The sequence below is a fragment of the Amia ocellicauda genome, unplaced genomic scaffold (genome assembly GCF_036373705.1).
Source record: "Amia ocellicauda isolate fAmiCal2 unplaced genomic scaffold, fAmiCal2.hap1 HAP1_SCAFFOLD_124, whole genome shotgun sequence".
Lineage (NCBI taxonomy): Eukaryota > Metazoa > Chordata > Actinopteri > Amiiformes > Amiidae > Amia > Amia ocellicauda.
In genome coordinates this window covers 139,592-154,974 of record NW_027102689.1, presented here as the reverse complement: position 1 = coordinate 154,974, position 15,383 = coordinate 139,592, and the positions used below count along the sequence as shown (strand labels likewise).

The 15,383-nt window shown below is 38.6% G+C and overlaps 1 non-coding gene across 1 annotated transcript; it reads left to right on the top strand.

Moving 5' to 3' along the window:
* The first annotated feature begins 3,478 nt into the window (after positions 1-3,478).
* Positions 3,479-3,593, top strand: LOC136722040 (U5 spliceosomal RNA). Its single transcript, XR_010806203.1, has one exon. It is a non-coding gene; the product is annotated as a U5 spliceosomal RNA (small nuclear RNA).
* Positions 3,594-15,383: the final 11,790 nt, after the last annotated feature.

Sequence of the window (15,383 nt, the reverse complement as noted above, 5' to 3'; positions counted from 1 at the left end):
CCTGGGGAGACTGGATTTAGCATTTCCTCTCCATTTTGATAACTATCCATAATCATTTCTGCAAAATACTTCTATGATACCTATGTATGTTTTTTACTTGTACTATATTATACTATCAAGTATCAGTGTACACATACAATGTGACCTGTTACATTAATACAGAGGCCACGGAAGGCCAGATCACTAATAGCCACTGTCCCCTGATATTACACTTTTTTACAATCACTTTGGCACTCATTTCAGAACCTTGATGTCATTTTTCAAAACTCTAGACACTAAACTCACACCCGATGATCAAAATGCACATTTTTCAAAACTCTAACACTTTTTTACAATTGCTTGGATACAATACACATCAACCTCAGATCATTTGTTCATTGAACTAAAATGACACAACTTAACATCAAAGTATTACCATTTCAAAATGCAATTCACACATTACATCTGAGATCACTGTCTATTCATTTCATTACAAAGATCTAACTATCAATTGATACAGCTGCTCAAAATGATAAGTGACTGTTGCATTACTCTTAATGCATAATTTTATGGAAACTGACAAACAATATTCCATGTTTCGATCATGAAAGTTTCAGGATAATGAGATCCATTGACATCAATAAAAGAGGAGCATGAACCAGTTGGACTACATTATCTATGGATGTAATATTTCATCATCATTCATCATCATGTAGCACTTTTCCACACCATGTTTGCAGTGTGGAAGGAAAGTTAGAAATTTTTTCTCTAATACCTGTTTTTCTCTCTTGTATACTTAAGAAAGATAAGGTCAAGCTAGAAGGTCAGGCCAGAAGGTAGTTTGATTTCTGTTTGTTATTTACGATGAGAATCTTGGAGACAATGTCAAACAGTATGATTGAAGTGCCTGCTCCCTAATCCATGTGTTGATCTATGAACTCTGTCCTATAATGATATAAATTCTGCTTAGCTAACTTTTAAGATAACATAGTAATGACTTTCTGATTATAACCAGCTCTTTGATTTTTGTGTATAAAAGCTCTGACTGTTAAAATGAAGGCAGAGCGACTTTGGGATCTACTTGAGTCACTGTTCCTCTCCACGCTGCGTGTATTAAAGGCATTGCAACTAACGCTCCAACCTGGTTGAAGATGATTGTTCTTCCACATCAGATTTGACATTACTGTATGTATGCAGGCCCTTGTAATTGCTTTTCCAATACTGCCAACTGGTTATTGATGATTGATTTCACATTGTGGTACGAGTATCGAGTGAAATGAGTGCTATCCACCCCAGCAACACAGTGATAACATGGAGCCGGCAAGTCATCCAGGTCACAATAGAGGTCAAGCAGTGGGAGGAGGAAGACGTGGTGGTCAAAGGAATGGAAGGGGACATGCACCCCTTCTGAGAGGTGGTCGTGGGCCTCGTCATAGAGGAGGGCTTAGGCCTCACCAGAGAGGCAGCCATGGGCCTCATTTGAGAGGTGTTGGGGGAACGTGGTAGAGGACAAGGCCACGGACCAGACAGCGGCAGCAACAGCAAATAGTGTCCAGTGAAATCCGAGAAATAGTTGTAGAGCATGTTGTAAATCATGGCATGACCATGACTGAGGCAGCTACAATGATTCAATCAAACCTCAGAATCAACTCAGGATCAACTGTGGCCTCAATCATCAGAAATTTCCGTACTGAGAAGCGGCAAGTCTTCAGCATGCACTAAACATTAGGCTACTCTCAATTGTCAAATGACTGTATACTGCATACCAATGTGTAGCACAGAGTATAGTGTGCCTTTTGAAAGAAATGCAGACAGAGTGAAGCAGCTGATGACTGAGTATGTTCAGGTATGTTCAGTTTCAAGATGCCTCTTGTGAAAAATGGTTGTGAGAACCTGAACCTGAACACAGGGCTGATGGAAATTCAGAAGTACAGTAATCAATCCTTTGTTTTACACTAAGCCAGGTGAGGAACACTGCAGTTGACATTTTACTGTAGTTTTGTTCTTTTTTGTAGCTAATTATTGTTGCATGGCTTCAAAGAAACCTATGGTGTGATTTGATTGTATTGCATCAATACATTTCAGATTTTGTTCAATGATTCCACTGTGTCTGTAGTATTCTCTCTACTAGTCCTTTTACAGTGATGTATTTATGTGTAGTACCATAATGAAACATGTATCACATATTTTGTACTACAATATTTAATGATTGTACGAACAACTACACAGTGAAACTATCGGTATCTTCTGTGTGGGTGATCTAAATAAATGTTACTATGGTATTTCATGATAAATGAATTATTTGAACCAACAAGTCTGCAAGTGCAAGGTTTCTTTAAAGATATGAATGCACAATGCAATGTTTTGAACATTGGACAGCCTGTGTTACAAGTGATGACCGTTTTGAGTTTTGTGTCTAGAGTTTTGAAAAATGACATCAAGGTTCTGAAATGAGTGACAAAGTGATTGTAAAAAACTGTATATTCATCCTATTTAATGTGCTCTTTTAAAATGTACTTTTCTTTTTTATGTTGCCATTTCTGTTCTACCAATGTTTCAGTTGTTAGCCAAAGATTGACAGAGTACATCTCATACACACAGGCCAGACAGCAAGGATTTCTTTTTGAAATTCAATTACAAATGCTGCATGAACTCATCAATACGATTAGAGCTCCTGAAAGCAATATAACTAACTCACTCTACAGCATCTCATTAGCAGTGAAAAGAAACCAAGAAAGTTGGGACAGTCGACTGTTTACCACTATGTAACATCACCTTTTCTTTTAATAACACTTATTAAGCACTTGGGCACTGAAGACACCACTTGGTTAAGTTTAGCAAGTGGGATTTCCCCCCATTCATCCATTATGCATTTCCTCAGCTGCGCAACTGCACAGGGCCTTCGATGTCTTATTTTGCACTTCATAGTGCGCCACACATTCTCAATTCGGAGACAGGTCAGGACTGCAGGCAGGCCATGCTAGCACCCGCACTCTCTGCCTATGCAACCATGCGCTTGAAATCTGGGCAGAATGTGGTTTGGCGTTATCCTGCTGAAAAATGCAGGGACGTCCCTGGAAAAGACGATGTCTGGATGGCAGCATATGTTGCTCCAAAATGTGTACATCTCTTTCTGCAAAAATGGTGCCCTCACAGATGTGCGAGTTACATGACAGACAGACACTCATACACACTGTCACACCCACACACACACACACACTTTCACAGACAGACACACGCACACACACTCACTTTCACACAGAGACAGACACACAAACACAGAAACAGACACACACACACTCACTTTCACACAGAGACACACAAACACATACACTTTCACACAGACACACACACACATACATACATACATACATATATAAGGAAAAGAAACAATACATTTAAAAATCACAAAAAGATGTAATAAAGTACAGAAAATCTAAATGTAATAAAATGTGATCTTTAATACACACAAATATGTATGGCTGGTCGGATGCGTCTTGGACTCGGGTTCCTCTTCATTACGTATAATGCTTTTGCCTTTTGCTATAGCTTTCCGTGGAGGGGATCGTGGGTGAGTTTGTACCATTCTTGGGAGGCTCTGCCTTGTTGGGGCGGAGCTGTGATCCAGGTGAACAGCAGATCGGACATAGGTGGGCATGTGGGCGGAGGAGGAAGGCCGGTCAAGCAAATAAGCTTGCTAAGGTACGCAGCAGCAGCAAGCAGCCCCACCATCCAGTCAGCCAGCCAGTCTGGCTGGCAGTGACTGAGTGGTTGACAGACGGCAAGCAACGGAATGTACGTGCTCTGTGATGTCATAGGAGTCACCTGAGAGAGATGTTTGTGATGTCATCGCTGAGCTGGCTGGCTCTGTGTGTCTTGCTGGCTGTGTGTGTGTGTGTGAGAGAGAGAGAGACTTTTTGACTTTTATCAGACTTCATTGCCTGTTTGCAACACGCAATAATTCATACAAAAGAAAATAAATAAATAAATAAAAAATAGTGTTCCCCTTTGTTTGTCTCCCCCCAACAAGCATTAACTCCGTCACTGATCTATACACTTTTAAAGAAAGCAACCCAATACACACAACAAAACAACCATCAAATACTAAACCCTATAAATGAATTACATAATAAAAACCAACTCCCCGTCATACAATTCACAAAGGGCATCATTAATACACCAGACCTGTTCAAAACTCTCCAAATCATTCATCAGCCTGTAATAGTTAAACTCTAGTCTGACTCTGCACTTGACCAGCATGGCAAACACTCTCACTGCATCCTCACTGCCCTCCCCACACACTCTGTTCTTCCTAGTCTTATAGACGGCCATTTTAGCCTGGCCCAGCAAGAAGTTTACCAGCTGGTCCACATGTTTGGTCCTTCTGGTGTATCGCGCCCCTAAAATAAAAACCTTTGTGTTAAAAATCAGGTTAAGATCAGTAAAAAGACGAGTTAAAAGACTAAAAATGGGTGACAACCGAGAGCAAGTGCTGAAACAGTGAAACACGGTCTCTCTCTGAGCACAGAATGGGCAGGCGTCGGACACAGCAGGGTTAAGAACAGTAATAAAAGAATTGACAGCAATAATGGTGTGTAACACCCTCCACTGCAGATTGCCAGCTCTCTTATTGAGGGGGGCTTGTACAGGCTTCTCCAGGCGGGCGCAGTGTCTTCCCCCAGCCCCAGCCTGTAAAGTAATTTTAGGAATCACAAAGAAACAGTTGAAAGTGCTAAATAAGTATTTTGATGCACCATATTAATTTAGGAAATTTACATGTTGTTTTTCATCAGCTTCTGTATCTGATGGCTCCACATCACTGGCTGGATTGACAGCAACGACACTCTAAAAAAAGAAGTGTTAAGTTTGAGCATTCAGGACTTGTTTTGAAGATCCTGAATATCACTGGTCCACAATTTATCTGTGAAACTATGGGTTAATCTCCATATACAAAATACTTTTCACACACACTTTAAATTTACAACTAAATTTACATGTTGATGTCTTTCGTCAGCTTCTGTATTTGATGGCTCAATATAACTGGTTGCATTAACAGCAACGGCACACTACAAGAAAATAACATTATATTTAAACATTCAGGACTGGTTTAGCATCACCTCGAATATCCCTAGCCCTTGAGGTCGATTGTTATTGTGGTCTTCAAGACCAGTGCTTCTCAACCTTAGTCCTGGAGGAGGCCCACTGTCTGCTGATTTTCATTACAACAACATTGTAGGTTATATCAGTGACTGTGGTCCTAAAGTACCCCTATGCCTGCTGTTTTTTTTCCAGTTGAGCTCTTAATTACCTAATTGGCTTAACTGAAGCCATTTAACCCTTTTCCCAGGTCTTTGGTTGTTGATGAGTTACAAAGAGCTGGATTGTGGCCCGCCATGACTGGAAGTGAAGAACACTCACTCTAGGCCTTTAACTTAATGTTCATATGTAGGGGCCTATCCATCTGATTTGTTTTTGCACATTTATTAACAGAAAAATTGATGGTACGTGAAATCATCTGAGCTGAAAAATATAATGTTCCACCAATAATAAAATAAATGTATTAATTAAAATTATAGAGATAATAGAATGTTCACAGATTATTAGTTCAGAAAACAAAATATTTTTTTATATCTTAAATAGAATTAACACTCAAATCAGTTGTAGGGTAAACAAGGTCTATTTTTTGGATTGATTTTATAATTATACATGTATGGCTGCATGAAGCTTACCTGAGAATCTGATATTTTAGTAACTTTGTTGCTTCTTGTTGGGTAGTCCACGTTTGCCGCCGTTCTTTTTCTGTAAATGTAAATCAAAAGGCAATAATTACATACTGTAATTAAAATACAAAAAGTATAAACATTGTATTATTATTTTTGTATCCTGTTTCTCCATCTCGATGCTGTTCTTTTTGGAATTGCATATCTAGGTTTACTTAAATACTGTTTATAAGATTGTAAACTCATCATCCAAATTTCTTCATTTGCCAAACTTTATGTAGTGCGCTTGCAGTTTCAGAAGAAGAAAAAAAACTGTAACAGATGGGATATGTAGTACTTTATACTCGAGTGGTCTATGCGATTACACCCTGTTGGTGTTATTAAGAACGCCAAGTACCAGAATGCAGAGCGGGACTGTTTTTTGTGCCGTGACTTGTCGGGGGAAAAACGCGCAGAAAAAACGGACGAGAAGGTGAAGGTAGTATGGCGGTGATGCACGCGTTGGTGAAGTGGGAAAGCGGGGTCGACAAAGACTCTTACAGCGTGATTCCCACTGCTTGCTTTCGCAATTTTGATTTATTCAGCATTGCTGATGATGACGAAGAGACGACTCGAAACTTCAGAGCAGAGTGGAGAGACACGAACAAACCTCCAAAAGGTGGATGGCCTGTCCATGAAGCGCAGATCATTATGACTGGTAACAATGTTTATTTAAAAAAAAAAAACATTAAAGTCTTTACATGCTATTTGATATATACAATCACAGTATATTTGAAATGAATGTTTAAGTTATTAATGTGTTGTACGTCTAACATACTCTTATAACATGGTAGGTGGTGGTGAGGGCGCTAAAAACTCATCATACTTGACTGGCATTTGTAAGAACGATTTATTGTGTGTTGTGCTTTACAATAAAATCCCCCAAATCACAAAATAAATTAAACCAGATATAATTTAACTTCAGTTTTGATTCAGTGTTGGCTGTTCATCTTAATTTGTATGGTCAAAGCACAGTATTTTTATGACAAATAAATATAATCCCCAAATATCTGTGGACATAATGCAGGGTTTTATTTATTTTATTTTTATTTTAGGAAAAGAAGGCGAACTAAGAAGAAAACTTAATGACCTAACAAAAATGCCCTGTCCTAAAATGAAGAGAGTACCTAAACCAAACAAAAAACTTCAAATTTCAGATGATAGTGACCTTGATGAACCACAGTTACCGGTGAGATAATTACTGCAAATATTAAATAAATGTATTGCAGGATTGTTTTTTTTTAATCATATTCATATATATATATATTTTCATTTTAAACTCTTTTCCTCTCTGAATACAGCACAGAATAAGAAAGAAAACCGATGGAGCTTCAAGAATTAGATCCCGTCATATTCTACAGACATTTAAAGAGTCCAGTGAAGTTGAGCTACAGCAAAACGTTAAGCAGCTCGAAAAGGAAAACACAAGACTTAAAAATGAAAACCAATGTCTTCGAAACCGTATGGTTGATGGTAAGTTTTTTTATTTATAGCAAATAATTCCTTACCTTGATAAATGTTATTCTTCAGTAATTTAGATTCCAGAGTAATGTATTATAGTTGATCATACTGAAGTAATCTAGAACCACAATACAGACTCTTAATGTGCACTGTCTAATAGTTTAATAATACTGATTATTAAATAAAGTTTTTCAACATAACTTCATAATCCTACATTAATGACTATATGCATTACATTAGACCTGGTAATTGTTGTATTTTATCTCTTTTATTTTTTTCATAGCTAATGTTAATGACCCACAAAAAGGTCAGTTTGCCAATAACATAGAGCAAGTCTCTCAAGTATAATTGCAGGCATTGATGGTTTTGTTTTCACTTTGTATTAAATATATTACTAGAAATGATTATCATTTAATACTAAGGTTTTTTTCTCCAGAGATTCCAGACCTTTTGGACAATCTGAAAAAAATTGTAACAAAAGCCACATTTATCAGCAATGAAGACAAAAGTGTGTCACCATCAAGTGGTTCTGACAGCCCCACAGCAAATTGTTCTGAATCTGACAAAGAATCACCAAAACAGGTATAACACTCTTGGTCTACAATATTACAAAGACAAGGTAAAAATATATATATTGAAAACAAATATTGGTTGTAAACAATCTAATGATGCTACATTATCAGTTATATTCATAGTTAAAGTTGATAATAAGAATGTAATTGAATTATGGGTGTCACAGATTCACTGACTTTATTATGTCTGTAAATTAATAAACTTAGAATTGAGACATACTGTGGTCTTTAATAACACATTTCTGTAACAAAATCACAGCCTTACTGATAATGTATTCCACTTAACATAATATAAGAATAGTTTGGGGATAAACTTGTTTTTTATTTACCATTGTCTTTTAGGTGGAAATATTCCCAGGCACTGGAGTTTACATTGACAAACTGTCCTGGATCCTTGCAGAGAGGTGCAGCACGAATACGTCATATGCAAGAACCCTGACGGTTGCTGTCTTTGACTTTCCAACATTACTAAAGAGCAATCTTCGTGGTGGTGGCAGCAAGAGAGATCCAACTTCGGAGACATTAAGATCCTCATTGATGTTATTGAGGATCATATACAGCTGCCTTCGGAAGGACACGACGTGTTTCAGTTGCGGGGCTTTGCAGCCCAGCGGGACCCTCTTAATGCCGGACATCAGCTGCCCGAGCCGGTGCGGATGAACGGAGGGACGTTAGACAGCGTTACCTTCCGGGCAGGAGCAGCGAGCGGCAACACCGGGGTGAAAGTGTCGTCTAACACTGTGCCATTAGCCACTAGCTGATTGAGCAGATCAGTGGTTTTTAAGAAGATAACAATGGCAGCAGACTTGATATTTTCACACCCTGCTACCTCCCCAACCGCTAACACACACTGCTCTAGGGGGCAGAACTGCACCGGAGCGATCTTGACTCCATGGCGTCGGGTCAGTTTTTCAAAAGACGCATTCAGGGGGTCCGACCCCCCGACCCGGGAAGAACTACCGGTACTCCCCCCTCCCCTCCCCTGTTCCCCCACAATAAGAAAAGCACTGAAAACAGAAGACAAAATAAACAAACTGAAAAAAGTAAAGCAACAAAAAAACGCAGCCAAAGGACAGAGCTCTCAGCAGCACTCCCGCTCACTGCAGACCCCTCCCACACACTCCCAGCTGAGAGAGAGAGAGAGAGAGAGAGAGAGTTAGTGTCTGTCTCTCTCTCTCTGTAGATGCATCATAGGGAACATATGTAACAATCTCTCTTTTTGTTTACCAAAAATGAGAATGAACGTATTTCAAGTGGGTGTTGCCTTGGTTGGAAACGTTTTAAGATTATTTATGAAGTGTAAAGTGGATTTGTCTCAGTTCTCCGTAGTTTTCAATGTATGTGCCATTCAGTAGCGTTCATGTTACAGATGTGCCCTATGGTAGGGTCAATAAAATGTCAGTAAAACTTTATTTTAGCAATTATGGAGGGGAAGAACTGCAAATAGAGGGTCCCCACTAATTATCTAACTTACCAACAACGTTTAAAATTAGGTCTTGCGAAGCTGCCAAATAATGCTGTATAATCGTATGTGTCTTCATACACCGGCTGCTATAGTCTGATAGCTTTGATTATATATATATATTTTCTCGTGAACCACAAATGCTATTTGCTTGATTTTTACAGAGTATGTTATAAATACCATTGTTATGAAGCCTGACAAATTGTATGCTGTAATTATGAATATTTTCAAATCATTTGTTTGTTTTTCCTAACATGTTACAAATGTTCCCTATGTGAAAGATGCATTATATCTTAATAACGTCTAAACAATTAAAGATATACAGATTATTATTTTCGGTAAAGTTATAACACATTGCTATTAACTATGTGTGTCAGTAAAAGTTTAAAAAATCCTAATAATTTTTTATTGATCCTGCAAAATAGGTGTTTAGGGAACATTTGTAACATTAGGGTTACGATTTGCCATAGACGCGGAATGAGTTTGATTGTGATGTTAAATGGGGTTTAAAGACGCAGTCGCCTCGGTGCTGATTACTATTGCTGTGTTTCTCCACTTCTACTCCATGCTTGGGAACGCCCACATCCAGTGACGTCAAAACCGGTGGAAAAGCGGGCCGGTTCAAAAAAGATCAGCTGGATCCCAGGCCGAGCAGCAGCTCCGGCTCCAGCACCGGCACCATGTCGCTGGAAAAGCGCTAAGTGAGCTCACAGTGAGCTCAGTGTAATGTCTGCTCTGGTGAGCTCACAGTGTGACCTAGTCGTGAGTTCACGTCTTCACTGGGTAGTCCATGACAACTTAATTGACTCAATTCTTGGGCTTAATTGGTCAAAATGACCATTGGTTGAAGGTACTCAGGGACTGATGTGTAGAGAGACTTATTAAACCTGCAGGATTGTGGTTTTCCCAGAACAGAATTAACCAGTGTAGCGTTATGTTGGGTGTATTCTGATAAGAGCATTTTAGCTCTGAGCTGAAGCACTGATCTAAAGAAGACCTCTCCCCCCCAAATTTATCAGATTTCCTTAACTCATCAGCATGTGAACTGGTTTACATCAAAGTGACAGTCTTGGGAAGATGGCACCAAGAATGGGCCAAATAGCTTGGAATCCCTGCTGTGAGATGTCTGGGGAAGGGGGCCTGTAGGAAATAAAAACTCTTTGAAGTGGATGAGAGCCGAAATCCCGACATAGAGCTACGAACCCGGGCCAACCGGCATTTCCAAAAGATGGCATGGATTGACATCAGTCATAAATCAAGCCCCCCTCCAATAGGACACTGGGGGCTGAAACCGAAATCCAATCTCAAGAACTCAGGAACCAATCACCTATTGATCTGATAGACTATAAAGGACAAACACGGCCTTTCTTTCTCTCTCTCTCTCACCTGAACCAGTAACTCGCTGCCACAGCTCAACCTGTAGCTCTGTTGCCCGAACCGGAACCAGAAACCAACCAAGTCTTTGCCGGCAACAGAAGAGTTAAACTGGGAGAAGGAGATTGAGCCGTACAAAGAATTCTTTTAAAGGACTTTATTAAATAAAGAACTTTACAGACTGCGCTGCCCGCCTGTGCCCACCTGATCAGTGGAGTTTTACAGCTGGACAAATGACTAAGTCGACTGAATACGAAAGTGTCAGTCATTTAAATAGCTATTTGAGTTTTAAGAAACTTGACCCTTGGAACAAACAGGGCCCTGCTTTCCTCAAAGACTTTGTCTTCAAGTAACTACGGTGGAAACCTGCTTACAAAGAAGATTTTGTGCACAACCTTGGAGCCTTCAAACCAGTGGAAAATCTGTTTGGAAACGACTCTACTTTCGCGAAACCCCAACTTCCAGGTGCATCGACTGAGTGGAAGTTCTTGGACAAAGCCGAACCGGACTGCCTTTGTTCCAAACCACACGGACCTCGTGCCGTGTGCTGTTATCTGAGCCCGAAGGCAGAGAGGCCTCTCTGCGACGAAGTTCAGATAAGTTTAACAGTTTGGAGTTCATGATTCATGACATTTGAGAAATCAATTAGAAATGTTAATCTGTGATTCATAACTCTAGAATGTGTAATATCATTTAGTTTTCTTAAATATAAATGTGTGTTGCATTAAACTGTTTTGTTGATAATTTTTGAAATAAAATCTGTCAACGCCGAGAAATATCTTCTCATTCCTGTTTAACTGTTTAGTCTGAAATTGACACAAGTTAATAGACACCAGATTATAGGTGGCCCTGCCTATCCTTAATCATTGAATAATAATCAGTTAAGGGAAATTGTGGTAACAAGTAATGATAGGATCTTTCTCTCCACCTAAACGTTAATGAGACTGATATATATATATAACGAGAAGTTACCTGACATAAATACTAACCTGCGTAGTTATTTAATGTCTGACTAATAATACTAACAAGAGACTCACCTTCATCTTACTAACTGGTATTGTAGTCAATGTGTTTATAACCTCTTTTGTTTAACGATTTGTGTTATCATATGCGATCCCATGGTCTTTGATTTGGTCACGGAAGTGATTTGTCTTTGATTTGTTGATATAGAGTTGAATTTTAATTAGTTTTTCCCTTTTGTATAATTAGTGTAGTGCTACATTTAGTCTTTGTTTTGAATAAATTTGACAATTTATATCTTTGGAATTGGTGTCTGCGTCCAATTATTACAGAAATTGAGTTCTACAAGATTCCAGGATTCGTGATAAGGTGATACTATAAATTCACTTCTTTAATTGAAATTTATAAGTGTACCTTACGCTACAGGTGGAACGGGAGCTTCGTGCCCTGGATGTGCATCCCACAAATCTCCATCAACTGCAAGATGCTATCCTATCAATATGGGCCAACATTTCTAAAGAATGCTTTCAGCACCTTGTTGAATCAATGCCACGTAGAATTAAGGCAGTTCTGAAGGCGAAAGGGGGTCAAACACAGTATTAGTATGGTGTTCCTAATAATCCTTTAGGTGAGTGTATATGGAAAAGGAACAATATGTGTACATCTCTGCATATGGTGCCCTAACAGATGTGCAAGTTACATGACAGACAGACACTCACACACACTTTCAAAGACAGACAGACAGACAGACACTCACACACACTTTCACACACTCACTTTCACAGACAGACAGACACAGACACAGACACACTCACTTTCACACAGAGACAGGCACATTTTCACACAGAGACAGACACACAAACACACACAAACAGACACAGACACATACTTTGACAGACAGACAGACAGACAGACACACGCATATTATGGGTCTTTGTTGGGTAGTGAAATGGGTAGCATCAGTCGCAGTGTGGGTAATGTCAGGGAGCCAATCATAGTCCCCGTTATTTGCATATCGTGGCGCAAAGCATTCTGGGAAAAGCAACTAAACACGTTTAGTCATGTATTTGTCCATAGTTTACACATGAGATGAACGAGACAGTATGACGTATTGAGCACCTGGGATTCCTCATGTGTATGTGAGGGGCAGAGGAACCGGATCCCAAGTGTGCGTCCCAGGTGCTATAGGTTTCAAAGCATGCAGGGGAATAGGCACCCCACCCTGACACGTATAAAAGATTGGATAGGGAGATATAAATAGCAATGGGGAGACTCTTGTACTTGGTGTGGCTCTATCCATATAGTGGGGCCAGCAGGTGCAGCAATAGAAGCTCAGCCTGGGGAGACTGGATTTAGCATTTCCTCTCCATTTTGATAACTATCCATAATCATTTCTGCAAAATACTTCTATGATACCTATGTATGTTTTTTACTTGTACTATATTATACTATCAAGTATCAGTGTACACATACAATGTGACCTGTTACATTAATACAGAGGCCACGGAAGGCCAGATCACTAATAGCCACTGTCCCCTGATATTACACTTTTTTACAATCACTTTGGCACTCATTTCAGAACCTTGATGTCATTTTTCAAAACTCTAGACACTAAACTCACACCCGATGATCAAAATGCACATTTTTCAAAACTCTAACACTTTTTTACAATTGCTTGGATACAATACACATCAACCTCAGATCATTTGTTCATTGAACTAAAATGACACAACTTAACATCAAAGTATTACCATTTCAAAATGCAATTCACACATTACATCTGAGATCACTGTCTATTCATTTCATTACAAAGATCTAACTATCAATTGATACAGCTGCTCAAAATGATAAGTGACTGTTGCATTACTCTTAATGCATAGTTTTATGGAAACTGACAAACAGTATTCCATGTTTCGATCATGAAAGTTTCAGGATAATGAGATCCATTGACACCAATAACCGAGGAGCATGGTTTCTTAGGGTTACCATAGACTTGACTGTGTCTTCTTGTTTGTGAAGGAACAGGACTGTGTTTTCCTGTCTGGGTTCCCGCAGGCTTAAGTGGGTTTGACCTACTATTAGAAAAAAAAAAAAAAAGGAGCGCTAATTAATTGTTCAATATCTGATACGCCGGTGATAATATAAAATAACGTGTTTATAGTTTATAGAAGTTTATAGTGTTTATGGTAAATGAAGAAAAGTCATTAAGTTATATACAAGTTCTATAAATGCAAACATTGAAAAGCATGTTTGTTGTTATTCCTATATAGGATTTAGTATTATTTGTGTTTTCTTGTTTTTTGCTATGTTTTCTCCCCTGTCGTTTATTGTTATTTTGCGGGCTTGCACGCCTTGGTTGTTGTGTACAAAACGATACATAGAAAATGGGAAAACGTGTTACTGTGTGGGAACAGCTCTAGTAAGACGGGCGACCCGCCACTTAAAGGTACACATGTAAGTTACATGTATGATAACTATGGAGTGAAGCGGTGCGTTTGACTGGACAATAGGTGACAGAAAATTAAGGTTTCCAGAAGATGGGACTTTTGATTCAGATAGACTTGAGCACCTAAAAACGGTTTTGCAAAATAGGAATACAAAGCATTAAGAAATGAGAAACCAAAGCTAGCTATCTTAAAACATTTGTTAGAGAAAAGAAAGAAAAGACAACAGGCATAATTCAATCTGAATGCCCCGAAGACAAATTAAAAATATATATATATGTTTTTCAGTATAAATGACAGTCCTCAAGATACTGAAGGAAAATTACTAGATAAGTAATAAATAAGGGTAGTTTGAGACACTGCAGGTCAATATAACATGCCAACCAAAACCATGGTATCTGAATTTACTATGGATATAAATTAATATGTGTCTCTTTGTATGTTTGTACGTTTTCAGTTTGCGCAAGGTAAATGTCCATATTTTGACTTTTTCATGTACTGTATAGTCCAGAATATGACTAAGAGAGTCATAAGTCACAAATAGTTACAGAATGATAGCTAAAAAACGCCAGTTAAATATGTTGTAATAACAGACCTACAAGAAAGTCAGCATTTAACTGTACACAGAATGCTATTGCAAACAGAAATAATAATACAAAATTAAGTTATTTAAATAGGTCTTACGAATACAGAAGTTAAAAGTAACATGTTAGAAATGGAATTAGAGCCAAATTTAGAAATAGGAATCCGAGGCAACCACAAACATTCGGTGAAGGTTTCTTACATATTGATAAATAGATAACCAGATACTCCAGGAAATTAACGATGTGCTCATTTGGAAGCTATGAGTTCCACAATGAAGAGTTTTTAAATCCCTAGTAATAGATCCCTAAATACAATGTGTAGGTAAGAAATTAACTATTGATCAGTTCAATCTGGATTCGGGAACAGTTCTTCTGAACCTGTACTGGTGTAGATTGGACTTCAATAGGAGGAAGTGACACAATAAAGACATGAGCCGCGCAGGAGGACAGTCTTAGTGCCCACGCAGGTTCTTAGTTGGGGAAATCATTGACTGGACACATTTTTTGAAAATGTGCTTTCCTGAAGTACCTGGACATCATTATTCAGATCAATGAAAAGGCTTATTTTCCAAAGATTAAATACATTCATTAACTACAATAATGTAGTGAAATGTATATAAATAGTAATAATACAAATCGATCAAATATAACTTGCATTTTCTTGTAAGAAATTAGGAATAGGAGAAAGAACAGCTGTTGGGATGCAGTGCGATGTTATCCAAAATTGAAAGCGGTTGAGAAAGGAGAGTTTGTTCTGTGTGAGACAAATGTACTGCCACGAGAGACTC